Genomic DNA, 9,503 nt, shown 5'->3' with positions numbered 1-9,503 from the left:
TGTGAAACCAAGACAGTTGAAGGAGACATGTGGTGATGGAGTTATGGATGTGTCGAAAGTGCGTTCGTGGGTGCGACAGTTTAATGAAGGCAGAATATCGTGTGACAACAAACCGAAACAACCTCGGGCTCGCACAAGCCGGTCTGACGACATGATCGAGAAAGTGGACAGAATTGTTTTGGGGGATCGCCGAATGACTGTTGAACAGATCGCCTCCCGAGTTGGCATTTCTGTGGGTTCTGTGCACACAATCCTGCATGACAACCTGAAAATGCGAAAAGTGTCATCCAGGTGGGTGCCACGAATGCTGACAGACGACCACATGGCTGCCCGTGTGGCATGTTGCCAAGCAATTTGACACGCAACGACAGCATGAATAGGACGTTCTTTTCGTCGGTTGTAACAATGGATGAGATGTGGATGCCATTTTTCAATCCAGAAACAAAGCGCCAGTCAGCTCAATGGAAGTACACAGATTCACCGCCACCAAAAAAATTTCAGGTAACCGCCAGTGCTGAAAAAATGATGGTGTCCATGTTCTGGGACAGCGAGGGCATAATCCTTACCCATTGCGTTCCAAAGGGCACTACGGTAACAGGTGCATCCTACGAAAATGTTTTGAAGAACAAATTCCTTCCTGAACTGCAACAAAAACGTCTGGGAAGGGCTGCACGTGTGCTGTTTCACCAAGACAACGCACCCGCACATCGAGCTAACGTTACGCAACAGTTTCTTCATGATAACAACTTTGAAGTGATTCCTCATGCTCCCTACTCACCTGACCTGGCTCCTAGTGACTTTTGGCTTTTTCCAACAATGAAAGACACTCTCCGTGGCCGCACATTCACCAGCCGTGCTGCTATTGCCTCAGCGATTTTCCAGTGGTCAAAACGGACTCCTAAAGAAGCCTTCGCCGCTGCCATGGAATCATGGCGTCAGCGTTGTGAAAAATGTGTACATCTGCAGGGCGATTATGTCGAGAAGTAACGCCAGTTTCATCGATTTTGGGTGAGTAGTTAATTAGAAAAAAAATCGGAGGCCTTAGAACTTGAATACACCTCATATATTAACACTTTTTCCTTAGTTTTAAACAAGATATTATTGGCTGAAGGCCATGATAGAGATAACAAAAGTAATATTTATTTAAAAAATATTATTTATCAAATTAAATCAAACCTACCATCCACCAGCAATACCTCCACATTGAAAGCTGCTACGCATTCCATACGAAGTAGTCTCTGCCATTCAGTCTAGTCACCCAAGGCCGTTGCTTCTGTAGTGGCACGCTGTCTCTCTCAGAATATTCCAAGGATCTCACTGAGGCCTTCACAGACAGAATTTACTCTCCCAACCTTGTACACAAACAGATCTCCCATGCGTTATTTCTCCAGTCATGCACCACCTCCCAAATTCCCACCATCCGGTCACAGAGGAGCATTCCCCTCATGGCTCAGTACTGCCCAGGTCTGCAGCAACTTAATCACACTCTCCACCAGGGTTTCAACTACCTCTCGTCATGCCCTGAAATGAGGAATGTTCTACCCACTACCCTTCCTAACCCTCCAACAGTGGTATTCCACTGCCCACTGAACCCACACGATATCCTCTTCCATCCCTTCTCCAATCCTGCTGCCATCCCATTGCCTCTTGGCTCTGTAATAGACCTACATGCAAGACTTGTCCCATACATCTTCTCACAACGAGTAGTCAAGTGATCTACAAGCTAAGCCACAACTACTGTGCTGCGTTCTACATGGGCAAGACAAACAACAAACTATCTGTCTTCATGAAAGGCCACCGACAAACTGTGGCCAATAAACACCTGGCCCATCCAGTAGCTGAGCACCCTGTCAAACACAACGTTCTTCACTTCAATGACTGCTTCACAGCCTGTGGCATCTGGATCCTTCCTACCAACACCAGCTTTTCTGAATTGTGCAGATGGGAACTTTCCCTGCAATATATCCTACACTGCTGTAACTTCCTGGCCTCAACCTTCATTAGGTACTGTCCTTCAGTCACCTACACCATTTCCTGTTCCCATTTACTTCTTTCCTTTTCGAATCCCCACTCTCTGTCTAACCTCCCAACTGCACCCAGCTGCCCTTCCCTCTCACCACCTCATCCCGTATGCTCCCACAAGCAGCACTTTACCGTCCCCCATCTCCACTCTGCTAGCCCTCCCCCTCCTCGTCCTAACCTTCTTCTTATCCCAGCCACACAAACTGCTTCTCCCATCATGTTCTGTGTTGCTCGCAGTCTGGCCTCAGCTGCCAGCATGAATATATATATATATATATATATATATATATATATATATATATATATATATATATATATATATATATATATATATGGTTATAATAGAAGGAAACATTCCACGAAGGAAAAATATATCTAAAAACAAAGATGATGTGACTTACCAAATGAAAGTGCTGGCAGGTCGACAGACACACAAACGAACACAAACATACACACAAAATTCAAGCTTTCGCAACAAACTGTTGCCTCATCAGGAAAGAGGGAAGGAGAGGGAAAGATGAAAGGATGTGGGTATTAAGGGAGAGGGTAAGGAGTCATTCCAGTCCCGGAAGTCTTTCCGGGCTGTGTATATGCGGATGGATATGTGTGTGTGTGCAAGTGTATACCTGTCCTTTTTTCGCCCTAAGGTAAGTCTTTCCGCTCCCGGGATTGGAATGACTCCTTACCCTCTCCCTTAAAACCCATATCCTTTTGTCTTCCCTTCTCCTTCCCTCTTTCCTGACGAGGCAACCGTTGGTTGGGAAAGCTAGATTTTTGTGTGTATGTTTGTGTTTATTTGTGTGTCTATCAACCTGCCAGCGCTTTTGTTTGGTAAGTCTCATCATCTTTCTTTTTAAATATATTTTTCCCACGTGGAATGTTTCCCTCTATTATATATATATATATATATATATATATATATATATATATATATATATATATATATATAAAGAAAGATGATGAGACTTACCAAACAAAAGCGCTGGCAGGTCGATAGACACACAAACAAACACAAACATACACACACACACATAGATATATTTTTCCTATGTGGAATGTTTCCTTCTATTATATTCATATATATATATATATATATATATATATATATATATATATATATATATATATATATATATATATATATATTGTTACAAATCAAAATAAAATGTTCTTTATATGCCTTATGTGTACTACTTGTATTTATTTACCATTCATTAAATTATTAATACACTGCCCAAAAACCAATGGTCGAAAAACACTGTTCTACAGAATTCTGATAGAACAAACTGTCTGGAAACCTTACCTGGATCCTAAAATTTGATTTCAGTAATTGACTTTCCAATTATAGTGAATAGAGACAGTAGGATCCTAACTGATAGGCCTAATGTTTTCTTTGATGCAGCTCAAAGCAAGAAAATAACAGTCTATTCAGTGACAAATACTCTCTCTGATCATGGTGAACAATTAGTTAGGATAAATAAGATAGTGCATTACAGTATTAATACTCCTCAGTGGAAATCAGTCAGAATAATTAATGACTCCAGAACAAATGTTTTTAAGAATAGTTTACAAGAAATGACCTGCAATAAAATTTGTAGTGAACCACATGTCGACATAAAATGTAATCTAATCCATGAAAACTTCATATTATTATTTGAAAATAGCTTTCCACATAACCTAAACAGAAAGGACATTAAACTGTCAAGTAAAAATCCATGTTCATCAGAGAAACTGAAGTATATAGTGGGAGGAAACGGAAAATGTATCTGTTGGCAAGAACAAGTAGAAATCATGCAGTAGTTGAACATGACAAAAACTACTCAAAATTACAAAAAGAAGTTATTAAAAATAAAGGAACATGCACATTATGTCAGAAATCAGAAATCCTGTCAACAGGCTATATTGAATGTAGTAAACCAAGGGACAGGACAACAAGCCACAGACTGGGATAATATCACTGCTGGATTAAATGGAAGGGCTATAAATGATAGGTCACAAGGAACAAATACATTCAATGATCATTTATTAAATACAGTCAAAAATATAGGGAAAAACATTTCAAGAGAAAAATCATAGCAGTTTGCTGATAAGGCAACTCTCATGAAATTCAATCTTATTAATGTATCACCAACTTCTCCTTCTGAAATTGAAAAATTACATATTTTCACAAAAGTAAAAGCTCACCTGGATTTGATGGTATTTCCAAGAGAGGTCTAATGATTTGTTCCCAGACAATAAGCCCTGTCTTTCCTGTGTGATAAGTAACCAGTAGGACAGTTTATTATGGGAGAGATTCTCCATACAATATAATCACTTTAAACAAATGCCTAAAGAAATAGAGACTACTGCAAAACAGGAAAAAATGATAGAGAGATGCTGAACAAAATGTGTTTGGCAGTCAAGATAGCAATGCTTGAAGCCTTCAATGACTACTGTAGCAGAATATTATCAAATGATCTTACACAAAACCCATACAAATTTTGGTCATATGTAAGGGCTGTAAGAGGTGATAAAGTTTGAGTCCAGTCACTCATGGATGAGACTGGAACTGTAGTTGAGAATAGCAAAGCAAAAAAAAGAAATGCTTGACTCCATTTTCTAATGTTCTTTTACAAAGGAAAATTCAGGAGTAAACTGTTCCCAGCAGTTGGAAGAAACCACAGGTCACACATGTCTACAAGAAGGGTAGCAGAATTTATCCACAAAACCACAGTCTAATTCCTTGATATCATTTGCTGTAGAATGTAGTTGAGACTAGCAAAGTAAAAAAAAAATAAATGCTTGACTCCGTTTTCTAATGTTATTTTGCAAAGGAAAATTCAGGAGTAAACTGTCCCCAGCAGTTGGAAGAAGCCACAGGTCACACATGTCTACAAGAGGGGTAGCAGAATTTATCCACAAAACCACAGTCTAATATCCTTGATATCCATTTGCTGTAGAATGTTAGAACATATTCTGACCTCAAACACAATGAGGTATCTTGAACAGAACAGCCTTCTCCAAGCCAACTAGCATGGATTTCAAAAACATAGATCATATGAAAACAAACTTGCACTTTTCTCACATAACGCACTGAAAGCCATGGATCAAGGCAGTCAGACAGATGCAACAGTTCTCAGTTTCTGAAAAGCATTTGGCTCTGTGCCACACCTACCCCTATTATCAAAATAACTATCATATGGGGTATCAGAAGTAATACATGAATGGACTGAGGACTTTTTGATATGGAGGACACAGCATATTTATTATCTTGGACAGGGAGTCATCAATGGATGTAGAAGTAACTTCTGGCATACTCAGGGAAGCATGTGGGGCCCCTTTCTGTTCATGATGTATATTAATGATTTTGTGGACAATATTAATAGTAACCTCAGGCTTTTTGCAGATGATGCAGTTATTTACAGTTGAATACACTCTGAGCAAAGCTGTACAAATATTTGGTCAAAGTGGTGCAATGATAGGCAGCTTGCTTTGAATGTTCAACAATGTAAAATTGTGCACCTCACAAAACAAAAAGCCACAGTATCCTATGCATATAATATTAAAGAGTTTGTAAACTCAAGCAAATACCTAGGTGTGGCACTTATTAGGGATTTGAAATGGAATGATCACACAGGCTCAGCCGTCGATAAAGCAGGTAGCAGACTTCAGTTTATTGGCAGAATACTGCAAAATGAAATCAGTCTGCAAAGAATATTGCCTACATAAGACTTGTATGGCCCATCCTAGAACACTGCACTTGTGTGTGGTACCCATACCAAATAGAACTGGCAGGGGATATCAAATGTCTGCAGAGAAACAAGTATTGTAGTAGTTCTCTTATATGTTAATTGCCTTCTAATTAAAAAAGCATTTTTTTACAAGGCGTACAACTTTGCTTCTGCCATTTTTTCCCCCAACATTTGAGGCTTTAGTGAAACAAATTGGTTACACATGTATTATTCAAAGTATTTTCTATCGCTGGCCACTACTTTCTCCCATCTTTCAGGCAGTGTACAAATCCCGTGTCGAATAAATTGTTCATCTTTTGAAGCAATCCACGAATCGATCCAATTTGTGACATCTTCATGAGATCGGAAGTATTGGTCAGCCAGGCCATGTGCCACTGATCTAAACAGGTGATAGTCAGAGCCATGTCTGGAGAATATGGCGGTTGGGGTAGGACTTCCCATTTTAACATTTCCAAGTATGTTTTAACCTCTTTCGTAACGTGAGGTTGAGCGTTGTCGTGCTGCAAAATCATTTTATTGCGCCTCTCACTGTATTGTGACCATTTGTCTTTTAATGCTCTGCTCAAATGCATTAATTGCATTCGATAACGAGCACCTCTGATTGTTTCACTCGGTTTTAACACCTCACAGTTCACGACATCTAGCTGGTCCCACCAAATGCAGAGCATGATCTTGGAGCAGTGAATATTTGGTTTGGCTGTCGACGTGGAAGCATGGCCGGAATATTCCGATGATCTTTTACGTTTAGGGTTATCGTAATAAACCCATTTTTCATCCCCGGTCACAATGTGATGCCGAAATCCCTTCCGTTTTTGCCTCTGAAGCAACTGTTCACAAACACACAAACACCATTCAACATCTCTTGGTTTCAGCTCACACGGACCCGAAGTTCCTTTTTTCTGAATCATGCCCAAAGCCTTGAGACATTTTGAAATGGCTTGCTGTGTCACTCCCACTAATCATTCCAATTCTTCTTGAGTTTGATGCGAGTCTTCACTCAGCAATGTCTCCAATTCTGCATCTTCGAAAACATTCTCCCTTCCATCACTAGGCCTGTCTACGACGTTAAAATCACCGTTCTTGAAGTGTTGAAACCACTCACGACACATTCTTTCAATAATACCTTCCTTACCATACATACTTGAGAGCATTCGATGAGACTCAGCCGCTGTTTTCTTCATATTGAAACAAAACAGTAACACCTCCCGCAAATGACAAGAATTAGGCTCGTAAACTGAATTTTCAGTCAAGAACAACTTTATAATGCAGACACAAATCGACTAATGTTTGATTGAAGTAATGTTGACTGAGGTCCAAGCTAACTGCCTGATGTCTGCAATGCGTTTCTTTTGACCGCTACTTACCATTGTGTCCACCTATTGGCAAATGGCAGAAGCAAAGTACATTTTGTAAATTTTAAATTTAGTGCATTAATGCAACCTTAATAAATGAGTGTTGTAAAAAGAAAAAGAAAAAAAAAGAAGGAAAGAAAGAAAGATCATCCTACTTGGGACCTGTGGAAGGTAAAGTAGCTTATTTGTTTTAGCTCTAAATATTTATCATGTATTATTGTTTTTCTGACATGTTCTACATCCTGGAGGACCTCCTCACTATAGATCAATTAGAATGAAAGTAAATCTAATCTAATTTAATGGTTACAGGTTTGTTTGATCTGTGGGGGAGAGCCACTGCAATATTGAAAGATATGAACTGGCAGACTCTTGAGGATAAACAAAAACTATTCCAAGAAAGTCTACTGACAGATTATCAATAACCAGTTTTAAATTATGACTCTAGGAATACACTACAACTGCCCACTCCCATGGGGATCATGAAGATAGGATTAGATTAATTACGGCATGCACAGAGGCATTTAAGCAATAATTTTTCCCAAGCTCCATGCAAGACAGGAACGGGAAAAAGCCCTAATAACTAGTACAGTGGGACATACCCTCTGCCATGTACTTCACATTGTTTCAGAGTATCGATACAGACATAGAAATATGTAATGTGTCACTAACTCAAGGCATTTTTCCAGAGAGACTGAAATGTGCTGTTGTTAAATCTTTCTATAAGAAAGGCTATAGGACAGATGTCACTAGCTCTCAACATGTTTTACTACTAACATCATTCCCTGTAGTCTAGAATAGTATCTCACTTGAATACAATAATATCCTCACCAAATCACAAATTGGATTTCACAAGACTTTCTCTGGCATGCCATTTACACATTCACTCACCACATTTTATAAGCATTAAATAACAAAACCGCTGTGGGTGGTATTTTCTGTGACCTTCAGAATGCATTTGACTGTGTGAATCACAATATTTTCCTAGATAAACTGAGGTTTTATGAGACTGATGGTATTGCCAACCATGTATAATGTCATATCTAATCAAAAGAATGTAGACAGTTGTACTTAGTAATTCAACCAATGTAATGGATTTCCCCAGGACTCAAACTTGGGTCCACTATTGTTACTCATATATATTATAACTGATCTTCCATTTTAAAATACAAGCAGAATTACTTCTTCTTGGGATGCCACTACTACTGTAAGAAATCCCAGAACATGTACGGCAGCAGAAGGAATGGTAAACAATGTTCTTAAAAGTATCATTGACTGGTTTTCTGTGAATGCCCTCACCTTCAATTTTAAAAGGCCACAACACATTTAGTTCCACACATCTAGAAGTGCTATTGAATTTTTTTTATATTGTATTGTTTTTACTGAGTTGTATTACACTGATGATAAGTGTAACACATGCTAAGGAATTAATAAATAGGATGGAAACTTCAAAATTCTTAGTCATCCATACTGACAAGAATCGGAAAAGCACATTCTGAAGGTCCTAGCTCAGTTCAGAGGCATTTGCACTTAGAATCATTGCAATTCTTGAGGAGAGACAAGTCCGTAAGTTGACATAGTTTGCATACTTTAATTGAATAATGCCATATGTCATATTGTTGTGGGGTAACTTATCTTTAAAAAGGAAATCTTCCTTGCTCAAAAATTTACTGTAAGATAATATGTGGTGTTGCCCATGGTCATCTTTTACACATCTGTTTAAGGAGTTAGGCATTTTTACTACTGCTTCACAGTAAATTTATTCTCCATGAAGTTTGTTGTAAACGATCCACTGCAGTTCAAAAGGAACAATTATGTACATAATTAGAATACCAGAAGGGAAAATGACATCCATTATTCCATATTAAGGTTGTATTTTGCACATAAAGGGGTGAACAATTTGAAAACAGCCTGGATAAGTTTCTACTTAACAACTCCTTCTATTCCACAGACTTTACAAAAAAAAGTGAAAATAACAAGAATCATTCCACTTCACTATGATTTATCATGCAAACGAACCATGAAACATGAAACTATCTAATTCTAGTAATATGGACGCAGCTAACCATCTCCATCTGAAAGACTAAGAAGTTCTCTGCATTTGGTTGATATATGAGCCTGCCAGAGCTGCTCACCTGACCTCGACTGCAGCGGAGTAGTTCTCACTCGATCAGAGCTGAGGCAATATTTGTAAGTGGCCTGTAGACTTTTGGATAGTTGCATCCACAGCTTGATGCACTGTCATCATAACACACATTCCTAGACATTGTCTCGATGTTAAAATGCAGCCTGTTGGTTGTGCAGCATCTATACAGTCCTGCTAAAGGTCTACTTTGGTGGATTACTTTCAGTCACTGTATGGTCTACCACATATATCCAGCTGGGAAAGGGTAACTGGAGT

This window comes from Schistocerca cancellata, chromosome 5, assembly GCF_023864275.1.
Source record: "Schistocerca cancellata isolate TAMUIC-IGC-003103 chromosome 5, iqSchCanc2.1, whole genome shotgun sequence".
In the NCBI taxonomy this organism is placed as follows: Eukaryota; Metazoa; Arthropoda; class Insecta; order Orthoptera; family Acrididae; genus Schistocerca; species Schistocerca cancellata.
Note: the sequence above shows the minus strand (reverse complement) of the source record.